This window comes from Spermophilus citellus (assembly GCF_964194105.1).
Source record: "Spermophilus citellus genome assembly, chromosome: 4".
In the NCBI taxonomy this organism is placed as follows: domain Eukaryota; kingdom Metazoa; phylum Chordata; class Mammalia; order Rodentia; family Sciuridae; genus Spermophilus; species Spermophilus citellus.
This window is the reverse complement of record NC_138185.1, coordinates 178,221,190-178,239,523: the sequence shown is the minus strand read 5'-3', so window position 1 is coordinate 178,239,523 and position 18,334 is coordinate 178,221,190.

The following is an 18,334-nucleotide window of genomic DNA, read 5'->3' as shown; positions in this document are numbered from 1 at the left end:
TTCTGGCTCTTCTACTTCTCTAATCATGATTCCTTTGTTCTCTGGCTGGTTTTTACTTCCTCTTTAAATCTCCTTAATATTTATTGAACTCTACCACAAATAAAAGTCAAAGGCATTATTGTGAAGCTTCATAAATTCCATAAATGTTTACAAAGCACACATTCCAGTGTAATCAGCACCCACATTAAGAAATAGAATATTACCACCATCCCAGAGACCTGTCTCTAGCCCACTCTAAGCCTTCCATTTGTCTCCATCAACAAGTACCTTTTATGAATTCCATTATCATCTCTCTGTTGACAAATCCCACAGTGATGTTTCAAGGTCTGATGTATTGCTTGAAATCTCTGGCTCCTTCTTTCTTATCTCTTATGTAGGCAGACATTAGAATCTAATAATATGTTTTCAGTATCTTCAATTGTTTACTTCTTTCCATTCCTATGTTACCATTACAGTTTAGACCAGGGTCCAGAATTTATGACCTGAAGGCCAACTGCAGCCCCTCTGCCTGTTTTTGTAAATAAATTTTATTGGGACATAGCCAGGCTCATTCATTTACCTATTAGGCGTGACTGGTTTCTTGATAAATAGGCAGTCAGGAGAGTAGGTGCCACAGAAACCATATGGTTTGAAAAGCCCAAAATATTTATAATCTTGCCCTTTACAGAAAAAGAAAGCATCATTGGTTTAGGCGTCCACTATTTTACATTAGATTGCTGCAGTAACTTCCAATTTGGTTATATACATTCCAGTTTCCTGTTCCTGCTGTCTTTGGATAACTCAAGACTACTCAAATATTTTTTTATATTCATCATAAATTCCCTTGTTCAGGATAGGGTCAAAGTTCTCTTCTTAGCAATCAAAACCTCTATTACAAGAAAAAGTAAAAATATAGATGTTAAATAATGGAGCAGACATGTAAAACATTCAAGCCACATGCCACTGCTTCTTTCCTCAATATCTGTACTTCTATTTTTTGTATACTTTAATCCTGTACATACCCGCTGCATCTCCTTAAAGAAAAGGGGACAGTACATACCATGTTCCTGAATGTCCCCTTTCTGTTCCTAAAATCTTAGCCAATTTAAGGGAACAATGAGAGCAAGTCTGGGATGGAATGTCCAGGTATGCTTTGTCTTGAACACTGACTTCCTTATGCACACAGGGAGCTAGGGCAAGCTAGTGGTATCTGTAGATAGCTACTTTCTTGCACACACTCCAGGACCGCTGCTCCTTGAGATGCTGCTGGTCATACAAGCAAACTAAGCAGCTAATGCTGATGATGTCACCACTTCTTAACCTCATATATAAAACCACACTCTTGAGTGGGGACTGGTGTGGAGCTGAGGGCACTGTGGCAAGCAAACATGTCACTTGTTCAGCCTGCTGCCACCAGACAAAAACATGTGAGGGACAGAGGTGTTCTCTTCTGGAGCAGTGTCAATGGGGGATAGAGGTATTGCTTCACAAGGTACCATGGAGGATGGAGATGCTAGGAGTTCAGCCTGTCACCAATGGGCTCCTTTTGAAGCAGTCACTAATCTCTTACAAGCTTTCCCCAATAAATCTTATGTCTTGCATGCTGTCTCCAGGCACTTTCTTTCGTCATTCAGTAACCCACTCTACTGCCCTGGCACAACTAGGCTGTGTGAAAACTCAATGTATGCTGGTATCTTTGACTTCTGGGTTTCATGAGTAAACTGTTACTAGCAATCAGAATTCTAGTTCAGAAATCATGCTACAGTTTTTCTTATCATGGCAGTCTCAGCAAACTGCAGTTTTGGCTTTACTCTTAGCCTTAGTAGGGATTAGAAGCTAAAATGCAGGTGATTGGACAACTGGTGAGAAGAATGTCTTAGCCCAGTTTGTATTGCTACAACAGAATATCTGAAAGTTGGTAATTTATAACAAACAGAAGCTCATTGATTCACATTCCTGGAAACTGAAATGTCCAAGATCAAAGCACTGACAATGTGGCAAGGGCTTCTTACATCCCATTGTGGAAGACAGAGGCCAAGACAGGGAGAGGGAGACAGATGGACAGACAAGCAGGAAGACAAAAGGAGGACAAACCTGTACTTTTATAATGACCCTAGTACTCCTAAAAGCATTAAACCATTCATGAGGGCAGAGCCATGATGGACTAATCACCTCTAAAGGTCCCATGTCTTAATGTTGTTACTGTGGCATTTAAATTTACACATGAGTTTGGAAAGGGACAGACATTCAAACCATAGTAAAGAAAACTCTACAGAATATTTTAGCTCAAAACACCTTTACTTTGATATATTAAATCACTTCAATTTATCATTCTCAGTACAGTGACTTAGAAATGGCCTATTTACATTCAGTACATACATTTTCACCATGACAGAATATTTATTTGTCTAGTACTTATTCAATATGTCTTTAAAATCACATGCTGAGGTTTTTTTTCTTTTTAATCATCTTTTTTTCTGATCTCCAAAGCTAAAAATAGAGTTTCTTATAAACAACCACAAAATACAATTTAGAAGAAATTGAATTCAAATGAAATATAAAACCTCCAAGTAATATACAGGCACACAGATAGAGATCATGATCAAAAAAGCAAAACAAAACAAAAACTTCATGAGAGTTAAATCTGCAAATTGTTAAAAAAAAAAAACTAACCAAGGATCAAAACTAACATGCACCATTTTCTATGAAAGGCCACTATAAACGACTTCCCAATTTCTTCATCTCACTTACAAGAAGAAATCTCATATTCAACGGATCTAAATGCTTGGTTTGAAGTTCTCAGGACTCAGAATTGCATGGTCCCCTCCAGAGAGAAAGCAAGCATTATCCTGAGAGCATGCAGTCAAGAATGAAAGGATTGCCGGCCTCAGGCTACATCAGGCGAAGCAATTTTCCTACAAAAGGGCTGCCCTAGAATATATTCTAAAAAGTTCATTGTGACCCAAGGACACTTGGCCAAGTTGGTCTAGTAACATTACCATCTTTTAAATCCAAATAATAAAAATAATAAACTGAGGATCCAAGTGAGTGGGCACAGAACCTCCAGCATTCAGACAATGAGAGACCTTATTCTAGTTCAGGCTTCTTGAAGCCTTAACAACATCAATGCATGCACAAACACCATCAACACCATAAATTATAAATATGTAGCATTTATTATTTAAGGTCCTGTTTCTTCTTTCCTGCTATTTTCATATTATTTCAGTTTCTTGGAGCACAAAACTCTAAACCATACAAATTCACCGATCCTTAGGGCTTTGTGATGAGGATGAAGCAAAAGACTACAGAGATTTAAATGGCCTCTGAGACAGTACAGCCAACTGTGATTTCTATGTGTTCATGGTAGAAAATTGAAATTTGTTGATTACTTCAGAATGCTCTGCTTAATCTCCTTCTTGCACTCTCAAGACTTAAGAATCACCTTCTTTCAAGGGCTTTTGGACCTCCATTCACCACCTGAGGGAGGAAGCAGGACACCAAGGTGAAGGCTCAGAGCGAACGTAAATTTCACCTGGGTTCTGCTCTGACAGGCTTCTTGTCATTTAGCAGCACAGTGAATTTCAATATGATTCTTACTGCAACTCAATGGCTTACTTTTAATCTTCAGTCTTTGAGAGGTATTGATCAGATTCACCAGGTCATGGAGGTGTCCTTGCTACAGGCACCAGTGCTTCTGAGGAGTAGCACATTCTTCTTGGGCTTACATTCTTAAGTTATTTTATTTTCTCTATGAAAAATATTCCTGATTTTAATTTTCAAGTTTTTCTGTTTCATCCTGACTGCTAGTACCATTAAATTAACTTCCAAAATATTGTCATTTACAATAACTGATCAACTTAATCATTTAGGTATCCAATACATGTCCAGAATTTCTATTCAGAAGCATTCATTCATCATTCTTTCAAACTGCATGTTCTAGGGAACTACACAGTCAGTGAGCTCAGAGCTGAGAACATCCTGATCAATAAAGCTAACCACGATGTTTGTCTCTGTGGAGCTCAGAGGTTAGTGGGAAGATACAGGCATTAATCAAATAATCATAAAACAAATGTGGCATTGCTACTACATCAAATGCCATGCACAAGAGGCATACTGCAGCATGAGGAACACATCATGATGCTCTTTTGAAGATTATATAATTCTTCCCTGAGGTAGTGATATTGGAACATAGTTCTGAAAGATGAGTAAGAGTCAAACTAGGCAAAGGGTGCAGAGGGGAAAATACTAGATACAACAGATATCATGATGAAGACCTCATGCCAGACAGGTACCTGGGGAATATGGGAATTTAAAGGAAGTCAAGTGTGGCTGAAGCAGAGGGAACAAGGGAGATCTGGTTAGAAGAAGGAGCTGAGTTCTATTGATTCTGCCTTCAAACTCTTTTTTCATTGTGTTCATGTCTCCCAGCCTGCTTCCTTACAAACCTTCTTGGGAGTAGAATCTAATACAAGTCTCTCCTAAAGTTGTGTCTCTCTCTCCTGTCTGCTCTTATTACCTCACTCTTGCCCCTTACAGCTGATTGTCTGCAGTGTTGCCAGTGATCTTTTTTCAAATTAAAATGACATGATATCACTTCTCCACTTAACACAAAACAATGGCATTCCTCTTTTCATAGGATGGTGGGACTGGCAGCACTGCCCAAATGCCTTCTCACCTGCATTCTAGGTAGTCCCTGGAATGCAGGTGAGAAGGCATGGCCAATGGTCACTTCTGGCAACCAGTTGTGGCTTTTTAAAAGATTGCCTCAGCAACAAAAATCCCACCTCCACTAGATTTTTCCTCCCCTCATTTATATGTTTTTATGGCATCCTCTCCTCTTTCTTCCTGATGGTAGATTGCATTATTTGCTCCAATTTTTCACTCATCTCCATAGCCAAACATTTCCCCCTGCAACCTTAGAGCCCCTGCTATAGAAGTTGTGTGTACTTCTCCATTCCTTGCCTTTGAGCTTGACCCTGTCACCTGTTTCAGCTAATGGGACATCAAGGAAGCCAGGACTTGAAGTTTTCTTCTGTGGTTAGGCTACTGCCACTGCGAAAAGAACTAATCAAGGTTAGCCCACTGATACTAGAAAGATGACACATGCAGAGCAGATCCTCAGCAGATATACTCAGCCAAGCCAATGTCACATGAAAAATAATTATTTTAGTCTATAGGTGTCTATAGTCTATAGGTGACAGGTGTCACCGAGGGGCTTTGTTGTTGTTATTACTATTATCTGTTACACTAACCAATAAAACTTCAATAGGTATGAGTTGTTTTAAAATGGAAAATGCAAAGTATGTCATGTTATTTGTCCAAACCAATAAAACACAATCAATAATACTGATAAACACAGAAATATTTTTACAGATGATGATTTTTAACTACCTGGAAGAAATTAGTGATAAATAGAAAGATTACTTGTCATTTTTAATCTGGCTGATCATGAGCAAGACATTTTAAGCCCCTGGTATGTACTGTATTCCTCATCTTTGAAATTAGAGAAATCAACTCAGCAGGGTATTAGGTAGATTTCTGTTGAGAACTGACTTCTGCTGGTGGTTGTGACTTCCTCAGGACTATGCTGACAATGATCCTAGGGCCCATTCAGGTTCAGCTAGACAGTGTCAAATTAGCTGGGTCTTTCCTGGACAAGAAAGGAGGGACTTGTGAAGCTAATGTATTTCTCATCTGTGGATTAGAGGATTTCTAACATTCTTTCCCATCTGACATAGTCAATGAATGGAAAGAGACAAAATAAGTGAGCTCTAACTGCAGACCCAGGCAATCAAGTATTACCTATTCTCTTTGGCTTTCTGCATCTTGTGTGACAGTCCTAGGTACACAGGACAGTTTAATAAAGAATTATAATTGTGGGCTGAGGATGTGGCTCAGGGTAGAGCCCTTTCCTAACATGCATGAGACCCAGAGTTTATTCCTCAGCACCACAAAGAGAGAGGGGGGCAGGGAAGGGAGGGCAAGAAAAGAGAGAGAAGGGAAAAATTTAAAATTATTTTATACTTGTAGTAGCTCCAAAGTTCAGGGCTCACTCAACAGAATTATAACCCAAAAGCCTTTTGATTATAAGCAACAAACACAAAATGTCCAGGAAATGTTGTTGACTTCTTTCATGGCCAGATTTGTGGTCTCAAAAAGTTATGTTATAGAACTTAGGAGGCCTTTTCTACCACTCAGTTCAGCTGTCCTTGAGGTCTCTACATAGTGATCCTGGCAGCACTGGACTCCTTTAACAGTTTCAGAAAAGAAAAAAAAAATGAATCTCATTGGCCCTAATTGGCCCACCTTGAGCTCTCTCCTTAACCAACCTCTACTTCCAGGAGGAGGATTGCACTGGCCAGGCCAAGAACATTGCTTGTGCCTTCATAAATATATTATAGTTGATTTTTATTTTCTTCCCTACATTATTTTTATATATTCTGAATTATCTACAATGACTATATGATATTTTTATAACAAGAAAGATTTAGACATAATTTGTAAAAAGAATACAGAAAAGGAGGGAGCATAAGATCTAATTCACTCTTCTTTTGGATAATATATGACATTAATATCTTTGAACCTGCCTGTTACAGTCAGTTCTGGCAAGATGAGATCTTAGACTATCTCAGTTTTTCAAGCATGATGCTACAAATGGAGGTTTCTTTTGATCTATGCTGTTCTTCGTTCTGCTAAAAATAATGTTTGCATAAAATTTACTTGACTGTCTGACAAGAGACAATTTGCTTTAAAATTAGCTTGATGTAGTAACAAAAGATCCTGGATGTATTGATCTATTTCTTTGTTCTACAGAGAGGACTCAGTTATTCTTGTGTTTTATATGCCACTATTGTTTGTAGGATTAAAAGTTGCTTCTAAGTATAGAACTTCCACAAAAACTTTGGGACAAACAAAAAGACAAAGTTAATTATATAAATTCAGGAAGCCTGGTGTACCCAAAACTAATCTATGGTATAATAAGCAGCCTTAACAATACTAACTTTTAATATGTATTGTTGATCCAGTGCCAAGTACTGTAGGAGATTTCCTCCAGAACTGAAGTGCATTGTTCAGCTCTTGGAATGAATTCTTAAGGCCTCTCACTATATAAGAACCAGGAAATAAGACCCCAGTTAACATGGAATAGATTTGCAACTAACAGTGTACTTATAACAGTGTGAATTACTTTAGTTTCAGACCATAGACCACTCAGGTCAGTCTATGTCCTACTTACCTTCTGAATCTTGCACCAGTCCATCCCCTGTACAGCTCAAACATTCATAGGCAGATTCTATATTTTACTGTAATATAAATAACCTACTCTGTAACCACTACTTTGCTTGACTCAAACACACAAATATATTTAAAGTAGCATACCTTACTACCACTTTGAACAGAACTCCCAGGTAAAAAATATTAAATATAGAGAGTTCACCCCAGAACAGTCCTGGCCATTTGTCCTTGAGATTCTAAGGCCATATGCATTCGCCTTGCTTGAGATAAGACATAAGCACAGATAAATTTGACTGACAATGACATTTTTCATATTTTTCAGTCACCATACTTCACTTTGCAACACACTGCAATGACTCCTCCATTCTCAGGATACTCTTCCTTGAGACCTTTCTCCAAACGCCAACGCTGCTCCCTTCACTTTTACCTCTGCCTTCAGTCCTGGTCCCTCCAGTTCCATCTCCTCAGTCCTGCCTCACCTAAGATGAAGGTAAAAATTTACCATTTGAAAAGGCACTTGCACTTGCCTCTTTTCACATTTTACAACATTTTTCTTTTGGGGGGGGTGGGAGGGGTGCTGCTTTTATTTCCTAAGTCAACACCCTAACCAAGAACAACGGATGAAAATGTTGGCATATTAGTGGGTTAATAAGCAAAAACAATATATATACATGATAGATAGATATTTGTATATATATTCATACGATTCGCATATCTATGTAAAATATAGATTTTAAGGTGTTCAAATAACACAAAGATAATATCTTAAGACATTTATGTATTAAAAACTATTTCACCTGCACAAATTTTCCTCAAATACCTATACAAACATATATTTAAATTTCATTCTGGGCAAAACCAATAAAAATTAAACCAATAATTGAATCTGAACCAAAGAAAATTTGTTTTTCAGAGATAGCCAAAACTTCAAAATTGAAGATTAAAATTCACCTCCATTATTGGTTTTCTTTTTTAAAGCAATGTGAAGATCAAAAAGTAAAAATATATAAGGACTGATCTTATATAGATTAATTCTATCTGTCCAGTGTGCTATTTCATCTACATAAAACTGCAACTGAAATCTGTTATGTTTTGAATGAACTATAAGATTCACAGCACTCTGTCACACTGAATAATGTTATGTGGCACTTAGGACCTCTACATTTCTATAGTTTAGGTTCAATATCTAACAAATCCCATCAGTATGTACAACTATACCAATAAAAAAATGTGGAAATAAAGAATCTAGGGACAAAATAAAAGAACAAAGAATCTTTAATACAGAAACTGTTTATTTTAAAAAATGATACTGATTTGGATTAGAATGGATTTTCCAGTTTATAGATATGGAAGCATCCTTTTCATCTCTGCTTTTAATTCTTATGTTCTTATACCAACATTTGTTAATAGTCCAATCATTTTTTGCTAATTCTTTTTTTAACTGCATCTGGAAGCATAGAAAAGCAAAGGAGTTATTAAAATTATTAAAAATATGGAATCAACCTCATTTAAAGCAGTAAGTTAAAAATTGAGTCAAGTGACTTCCCCATTCTTATTATTGTACGCAAGTTTATTACCTTCAAGAACTGCAAATTAGCTATACTAAATTTTAAACTGTAAACTAGAATCCTTTTTTATTCATGCACATCCAAATTTTTCCATGGGTTAGTAATACCCAGAGTAAAAGAAAATAGTATGTAGAAATTATTAAAATATTTATGGTCTTAGCTAGGCATGGTGATGCATACCTGTAATTCCAGTGGCTCAGGAGGTTGAGGCAGGAGGATCATGGGTTCAGAACCAGTCTCAACAACTTAGAGAGACCCTAAGCAAGTTAGTGAGATCTGTCGCTAAGTAAAATATAAAAAAAGGACTGGGGATCCATCTCAACAGTTAAGCACCTCTGCGTTCAATCACCAGTACCCCCCCAAAAAATGTTTATGAAATTATTTCATGTATAAAAGTGGTGAATTAGAATATGTCGTGTAATAATTATGAACAGATACAGACAAGGCTTAGAAACTAATGTGGAAAAAATTAAAAGTTGTGATTGAGTAATAAGATTAGGAGTAATTACATTTTTCTGGAGGTTGGTAATAATTATTTTAATTAAAAAGAACAAAATTAATGTTTTTATATTTAGCTGCAACTGATATTAACAGATATTCAATGTGCTTTCAATCAAATTGTGGAAAGTCATAATGTCAACCATCTTTCATCTCTTAAACAACTAATTATAAAACATAAATTCCCCTTTTAAAGCTTCCTTTGTTTATCATTTTTAATCTGACTTCTAAGTTTCTTCTTAGTTGGTGAATGCTATCCACCAATGAGTTGACTAATTTTCCTTCCATTTAGAGCAGCTATTTCTATTATTCACGTTATACTATATACATAATGCTATTAATAATATACAAAACATTTTTTCACAATTTTCATGACATTATCAGTAGAAAGCAAATATATACACATCTCAAGTTCATTTAGCTCACAAAACATCACTCTAACTAGAAACATGTATATGTTGAATTTAATTTTGTGACTAGAAAGGAAAATAAAAGTTTTTATGAGATAATGTAAAGGACTTATGTAAAAATATGTAATTTGTTACCCAGACTTATGAAACATTCATAGAGATATAGATGTACAGATGTACATATATAGATTTAAATATTCTTTTAGTACTCAGTGTCATAAATAGGAAGGAAAAATCTTGCTGCAATCATGAAAGAGAATTTCTGATACATGCTAAGTTCTGACATTCCAATGAAGACACTAGGAGGATGCAGAACCTTGTGTGTCAGTCCACACAAACTTCCTGCCAGACAACTACTAGAGGTCATGCCCTTGATCTGAGGAACATTCCCTAGAGATCCTTGTCTTCTTTATTGGTGAACCCCATCACCACCATCAGAGCCCTTGTGGCTCTGCTTTACCAAGCCACTGCCACCTAGTCAATATAAAGGGACACCTTAATTCCCCTTGAGTTCTTAAAATTGACTGTCACATCACATAAAAAAATGGGGAGTTTGATTTGTTTTTTTACCAGCTTTGTCCCCCAGGAGAACCTGTGCATATCAGAAATTAAAGGAAAACAGTAAGTTTTAATGTGCACAGAATCTCATCCACCCGCCACCACACTGAGTTTCTGATACATCTCACAATGGAAAGTTCCTCAGTGCACACTTTTAGAACCATCATTTTGTTCTGCACCTCTCCCCTGAGATCGTTGCCATTTTGACTCAAACTCATTCACTTCCGGCCCAGACTCCATTATGATTAATATGTGACTACTTATACTTTTCTTAAATAAAGGTTCTAGAAATTTAATTTCAGAACCTGTGCTAAATAAGAAGAGATAAATGAGCTTAGTAAGGTAAATGGATTACTCATTGGTAAATGAATTACTTGCTCTAGTAATGACTCTTCATAATTATTTGAGCATTTAGAGGCCAGGCATTGTGCTAAATACTTTAATCTCATTTAATCCACACAAACAGCCCATTTGGCAGATTATAACATTTAGATATATTCCAATTCAGGTTTGACTGACTCAAATGTACTAAAACCATACTCCATTATCACCCAAAAACTATCCTTAATATCCTATCCCCAAACTCAGTTCCCATTCTTAAATTGCCCTGTGCATCATCTCTATGCTCAAGTCATAGGTCCTGTATTTCTATTTATCATGATTCTTCACACAAACCCCAATGTTGCTGATAAAATAGGGTCATTTTTTATGTAAATCAAATAATCTATAAGAAAATGCATTGATAATAATTAAAACTAATAATGGTAATTTATTGTAAGAAAAATTAACAGTGATCAGAAATCACAACCAAGTCAAGATAATGCTGATGATTTACTGCTATTCAAAGTATTTTTTCCCCAAAATTTCATTTATCTGTTGGAATTGGACTCGCTCCAAGTATTAGTGAAATATTTAGATTTTCTTAATGTACTTTAATAATGGGATAACAGTGGTTGAATTATTAATCCTTCATAATTTATTTAACTTGCAAATCAACAATGCTTAGTTGTACCTAAAAAACTGATCAACCTGTATATCATACATTTGCAAGAAACAGAGAAAGATCTTGAAATTTCAATTAAACTCACACCACAGTAGAAAACTCTTGGTTGGTTCTCACATGCCTACCTCTTTTGTCTGATACTCATAAGTCTGTGTTGTATTTTAGTATTTTTCAGATTTTATAAAGTATCCAGTGTATATATTAAATGTAGTATAACACTCCCATCAGTGCCCAGAGCAATACTCTATAATCAAATACATTAATATGTGTAGTGTAAAATATGCATTATGTGCAATAAAAAAGACTGTAAATAGCTTCAAATCATCTCAAATTAATGCTTGCTGCTGAATGAGTTACAACAAACTTAAGAAAAATATTTTAGTTCTATTGATTTTATACTTTGTGCCTAAGAGATTGTAGATAGATAGTGTACCAAGTTGTAGGCTGCATTTAAGAGCTAGAATGTTTGAACCACTATAGAATTAATAATTACCCAGGGCCCACCTCCATAAGTTTTCTTTAAAAATTCACATATGTTCCTCCAGCCCCCTTATTTTCCCACTTCTACTTAAGAAGCGATATATTCAGGAAGCATGCGTGTGCTTTTAATTCTTATCAACTTCATTAAGAATTATTTTTCAATAAATAATTTACATACAATTAGCTAAATTATCTGAAGCGTACAAACCTGTGAGTTTTGACACTAAAATACACCTGTGAAATTGAGTCCACAATCAAGTTACTAAGCATTTCCATTGTCCCCAAAAGATTCCTTATGTCCCTTTGCAATTCATCCAGTCTCTCCAGGCTCCTCCACAACCCAACCACTCAGCCACTGATCTTTCTGCACATAGATTATTTTGCATTTTATATTAATAGCATCATATGGTATGCACTTGTGTCTCTTCCTTTTGCTTTGAATAATGCTTTTGAAATTCAACCATGTTGTTGCATGCATCAGCAGTCCCTTTTTTTATTCTTATTATTCTGAAACTCCTAGAACAAAAACAGAGGAAAAGCTCCTCTTTCAGTTCTGTTAATATTTGCTCAATATATTTAGAAGCACAAATGTTGGGTGCATAAATATTTACTGTTATTATATATTCTTGGTTAATTTACCTCTTTGCTTATATGCAATGTCCTTTTTTATTTCTTTGGGCAGTTTCTGACTTATAAACTATTTCATCTGATGTACATATGGCCACTCTATTTTGATTGTCATTTACATGGGACATCTTTTTATATCCATTTACCTCCAGTCTATGTTTATCCTTAAGGCTAAAGTGAGTCTCTTTTAGGCAGCACATTGTTGAATCTTATTTGTGTATTTGTGTGTGTGTGTGTGTGTGTGTGTGTGTGTGTGTGTGTGTGTGTATAGTCACTCTCATTTGAAAGGAGAATTTAATCTATATTCAATATTTAAAGTAATTATTGATAGGGAATGGGAATTATTATTATTATTGTTGTTGTTGTTGTTATTATTATATAGGATTTACTATTGCCATTTTGTTCATTGCTCTCTGGTTGATTTATTATTCCCTTGTTCTATTCTTCTTATATTTCTTAATATATTTATGATTTTTTGTAGTGATAAGTTTTGATGCCTTTTTCTTATCTTTTGGGTATCTGCTGTAGTTTTTGTGGTTGCCACAGAGCTTAAAGAAAACATAGCTATGACAGTCATTTTCAGCTTAATTTTAAAACTACACTTTTGATTCACACATGTACATACACATTATGTTTTTTGATGTCACAATCTATACTTTTTTAATTTTTATTCCTTAACAATTCCTTTATTAAATACTAGTTATTTCTGGATGTCTATTTCTTTGTGACTTTTATAGTTTGCAATGTTCAAGGAATTATCTATTTCCTCTTGGTGGTTAAATATTTTGGTATAATGCTCTCTCTTTCTAATACTCTCCCTATCCTTTTAGAATCTGTAATGACAACTCCTCTTTCATTACTACTATTACTTTCACATTTTTTCTTTTTGTTTTGGTCACTCTGGTTAGGGATAGTTCAATTTCATGTTTTTTTTTAATTAATAGACTTTATTTTTAGTTTTAGACTTATAGAAAAATCAATCAGGAAGTAGAATCCCCATATACTGCATGATTTTCCCAATTTCACCTTTAGCATTTTGTACTACTATGGGTGCATCTATTACAATTGATGAGCCACTATTGATACATATTAATAACTCAGGTTTATTGCTCACATTAGGACTCACTTTTTGGAGGTTTTAACAAATGTGTGACATGGGTCTATTATTATTGTATCAGAGTAGTTTCAGTGCCCTAAAATTCCTTTATGACCCACTTATTTGTCCAATCCTATATCCTCACAAGCCACTGATAACCACTGATCTTTTTACTGTCTTCATAGCTTTGTCTTTTCCAGAATGTCATATGGTATGTCGTCTTTCCAGAAGGGCTTTTGTACTTAGCAATGTGCGTGTAAGACTTCTCCATGTCTTTTCATGGCTTAATAGTTCATTTGTTTTATCATGGAAAATTTCATCTTTTTTATTTACCTCAGTTTGTTTATCCATTAACCTACTGATGAACATTTTGGTTGCTTTCCAGTTTGGGTATCTATGAATAAAGCTGCTATAAACATTCATTACTATGCTTTTATGTGGACCCGAGTTTTCAAATAATTTGAAAAAGAGCATGAATGATGAATCATATACTAAGAATATACTTAGAATTACAAGAAAATGTCAAACTACTGTCTTTCAAAGTAGCTGTGCTTTCCGTTTTCCTCTCCGCCCCCCACCCCAGTGTTGGGGATTGAACCCATGGTGTAGCACATGCTAGGCAAGTGCTCTACCACTGGGCCACACACCCAGCCTGTACAGTTTTGCATTCCCACTGGTAATAAATGAGAGCTTCTATTGCTCTAAATTTGCCTGTTTAGTGTTATCACTTTTTAGGATTTTTCACCATGTTCATACATTTCATACATTTTTACATATGTAGTTGTACTTATCATTTTACTTTTCAGTTCCCTAATGATATATAATTTCAAGCATCTTTTCATATCCTTATTTTCCATTTCTATAATGAGACATCTGTTCAGGCACTTTGCTCATGTTTGATTTTTTTTCTTATTGTTTTGAGCTACTTGAATATTGATATTGTATATTGATACTAATCCTTTATTAGGTACATTTTTCAAAGATTTTCCCTCACTCTGTGACTTATCTTTTTTCCCCAAATGTCTTTCACAGAACAGAAGCTTTTAATTTTAATGATGTTGAGCTTATCAACTTTTTCTCTCATGGATCATGATTTTGGTGATGTACCTTAAAATTCATTGCCAGTCATCTAGATTTTTTCCCTCTATTATCTTGAGGAGTCTTAAAATTTTGCATTTTATATTTATTGTATGATACACTTTATGCAGTTTTTGTGAAAGATGTAAGGTTTGTGTCCAGATACATATTTTTGCATGTGGATATCCAGTTTTTCTACTGCTATTTGTTGAAAAATATCCTTTAAATTGAATTCCCTTTGCTCCTTTGCCAGAGAGCAGTAGCTTATATTTTTGTGGATCTATTTCTAGGTTCTCTGCTTGGTTCCATTGGTACATTGTCTGTTCTTTCACCAGTATTACATGCTCAGGATTACTGTGGCTTTATAATAAGTCTTGAAGTTGGGTAGTGCCAGTCTTCCAACTTGGTTTTCCCCTTTTAGGATCATGTTGGATTTTTTTCCCTCTCCATGTAAACTTTAGAATGAGTTTGTTGATATCCACAAAATAACTTCTTGGGATTATGGTTAGTTTGTATATAAAGAGAAAAACTGACATCCTAACAATATTGAATCTTCCACCCTATATGGAATATCTCTTCATTTATTTATATTTTTAATTTATTTCATCAGAGTTTATAGTTCTCATCATATAGATCGAGTACTTGTTTTGGGACAATTTTGCTTTAGTATTTCAGTTTTTGGTACTATGCATTTTTCTTTTTTTCTTGATCCACTAAGCTGAAATTCTCTGTATCTCTGTGTCCATCTTACCCATGTGAGAGCAGCAGTTGATCATCTCTCCTCAATCTCACAATAGATCTAAGAAGAGTTGTTGATTCTCAGATTGTTTAGAGCTCCTCCTCCCTCCCCTGCCACACACACACAAATACCAATTGTGGGATGAAAGTAACAACTTACAAACAACAACAAGCCAGACAGGAAAACAGAGGTTAATTTTATTATTGTTGCAAGAAATAAGTTTTTGCCTAATTAATTTTCTCTATTATTATTTTCTAGTTTATTGATTTATATTCTTTCTTATGGTCCTTTTTCTGCTTATTTTTGAACCTATTTTGCTGTTTTTATTCAGGTGTTTTCAGGTGAAACATTAAATCACTGATTTTAGAACTCTTAATTTTCTAATATAAGCATTTCGAGTACATGAAATTAAAATAAGTTTCCCTCTTAACATGGCTTTACTTGCATCCTTCAAATTTTGATAAGTTGAAATTTTTTATCATTTAGTTTTAAGTATTTTTAAACTATCTTTGTAATTCTATCTTTGACTCATAGATTTAGAATCATATTGTTGAATTTTCAAGAATTTGGGGTTTTGAAGATATCTTATTGTTATTGACTTCCAATTTAATTTTTCTCTGGTCTGAAAATATAATCTGTATTAGTTTGACCCTTTTAAAATATATTCAGACTTATCTTACATTCCAGCTTATGGTCTATTTTGGTAACTGTACTATGTGAAAATAATGTGTATTCTGAAGTTGTTGGGTTTACAGTTATATAAATATAAATCAGATCAAGATGACTGATAGATTTAAAAAAAGCTGTTGACCTCCAAATTCTTTATCCAACAAAAATATCATCCAAAAAAATGAAGGTGAAATGAAGACATTTTCAAGTGAGTGAAATAGGGATTCATTGCCACCACAACTGCCTTATAAGAAATACTTTGAAATTCATCAAGCTGAAGGGAAATAGCCCCAAAGAATGGTTGGATTATTAGAAATAAATGAAGAACATTAGAAATATAATAAATATTTTTCTCTAAATTTATTTAAAATATACATGATCACTTAAGGAAAAATCATAATATTGTCTTGGGGAGTTTCTAGCTACATAAACCATACAGGTATCTGTGTCATTCATTTACTGAGCCTCAACAGCTACAGAAAAACAAACTAGTAAGTAAAGTCAGTTAGTTGGATGAGTATGCAAAAATCTCTAAAGATCTTTAAATCTTTCTAACTTGTGAAGTTTTACCAGACTGCAGAAACAAAACTCTGAGGTTAGATGACAACTTTAAGATTGTTGAGTATTTTACATAATTTTAAGGCCTCGCCAGTGCATTCTGGGTCCCAGCCGAGACTAGGAATAGGGTTCCCAGGCTCCTCATCAAGTATTCCCTTGGCATCCCTTTGTTTTCTTTCCTCCTTCCCTGCCATCATGCCATAGTCCATGTTAATTGACTCTTTTCATTTTTTTTTAACACCTACTTTCTTGGAGTTGCCTATAGACAGGAACTTTTGCTCCTTTTGTTGCTGTATCCCTTCTAATGCCTGTTTGTAATAAGATACTACTAATAAAAGGAGCTTCAAATTTTCTCATTAAGTAAACAAATCCTTGTATACTAATACCTTTGTAAATGAAAACTAGTGAAAATTCAGAGACTTCAGGGGACATGCACCAATAGGTAGGGGTACCTGTACTTCTTAAAGAATGAACAGAAAAAGTGAACTTGGTAGTGACTTAGCCGCTGCATCTTCCTAAACAATCCCTGACCAGATCTGCTAACACATATACAGCTGCTCCACTCTTGAGTCATGGTGTGTATGAGTTGTACTCATTGTTTTCCTTTAGCTTTATAATTTGGTCTCTGTTTAGATTTAATAAAGTAAATATGTTTCTCTTGGTTGTTATTTAAACAAGAATTTGAACCATGGCAACTTGTACATGAAACAATGCAAATGGTGATATAGCTATTTTGTGGCAATTCTAAGAAATAACACCAGCATAATTCTCAACAAATTATCTTTGAACTACAATTAGCAACTGTTTTATTTTCACATGATCTCTTAGATCTTGATTCTTTTCTTTCCCCATGGTAATAAGCTCTTCAAAAGTTTATTGATTGAAAATAAAGAACATAAAACATAAGGGCAAAATGCTTGGCCAATTTCCAATCAATCCGGTGGCAATCATGTTGAATTATATGATTTGTAGAGTACTGCTATGGTTTGGATAGGAGGTGTCCCCCAAAAGCTCATGTGTGAGACATCTGAAGAAGGTTCAGAGGTGACATGATTAGATTAAAAGAGCGTTTTAGCCTGATCACTGGATTAATCTACTGATATAGACTAATGGGTGATAACTTATAAGCAGGTAGGGTATGAGTGGAGGATGTGGGTCACTGGGAACGTGCTTTGGGGGTTTTTATTTTGTTCCTGGTGAGCAGAGTTCTCTCTGCTTCCTAGTGCCAGGTTCTGAGCTGCTTTCCTCAACCACATGCTTCCATCAGGCTCAGAGCTTTGAAACTATATAAATTTTTCCTCCTCTAAAATTGTTCTTAGCAGGTCTTTTGGTCACAGCAGGAGAAAAAAAAAAGACTAAAAAAAATACCTAGAAACTTTTATAGCATAGCATAGCTTATAAAAATTAAATAATGCTATTTGTTAAGGTAACAATTTGAAAAGTTTATTTAACAATTCAAAGCTGCAATTTCTTACTGTAATTACCTGGATCCTTAGTACTTTTAATTTGTGTTAGTGACTGGATAACACTGCTAGAATTCTCAAAGTAAATGATTCGTAACATCTAGTTAGGCCTATACCATCTAGCTATCTCTTCCGTGTCATGTTCTCCCCATTCTTTTTTTTTTCTTTTGTTCACAGATGGATACAAAAGCTGTGCCACTTATTTCCTTGACTTAAGGTCATGTCTACTGACCTAATCAATTACTCTTCCAAATACATTATTCCTCAGTTTAAATTATGTCCACTCCCATTATTTACTCTACACACCCCCAAATTCCTTAGCCTTACCTTCGGGAGTCCCATGACCCACTCCCACCTATGTAGCTACTCACTCCCT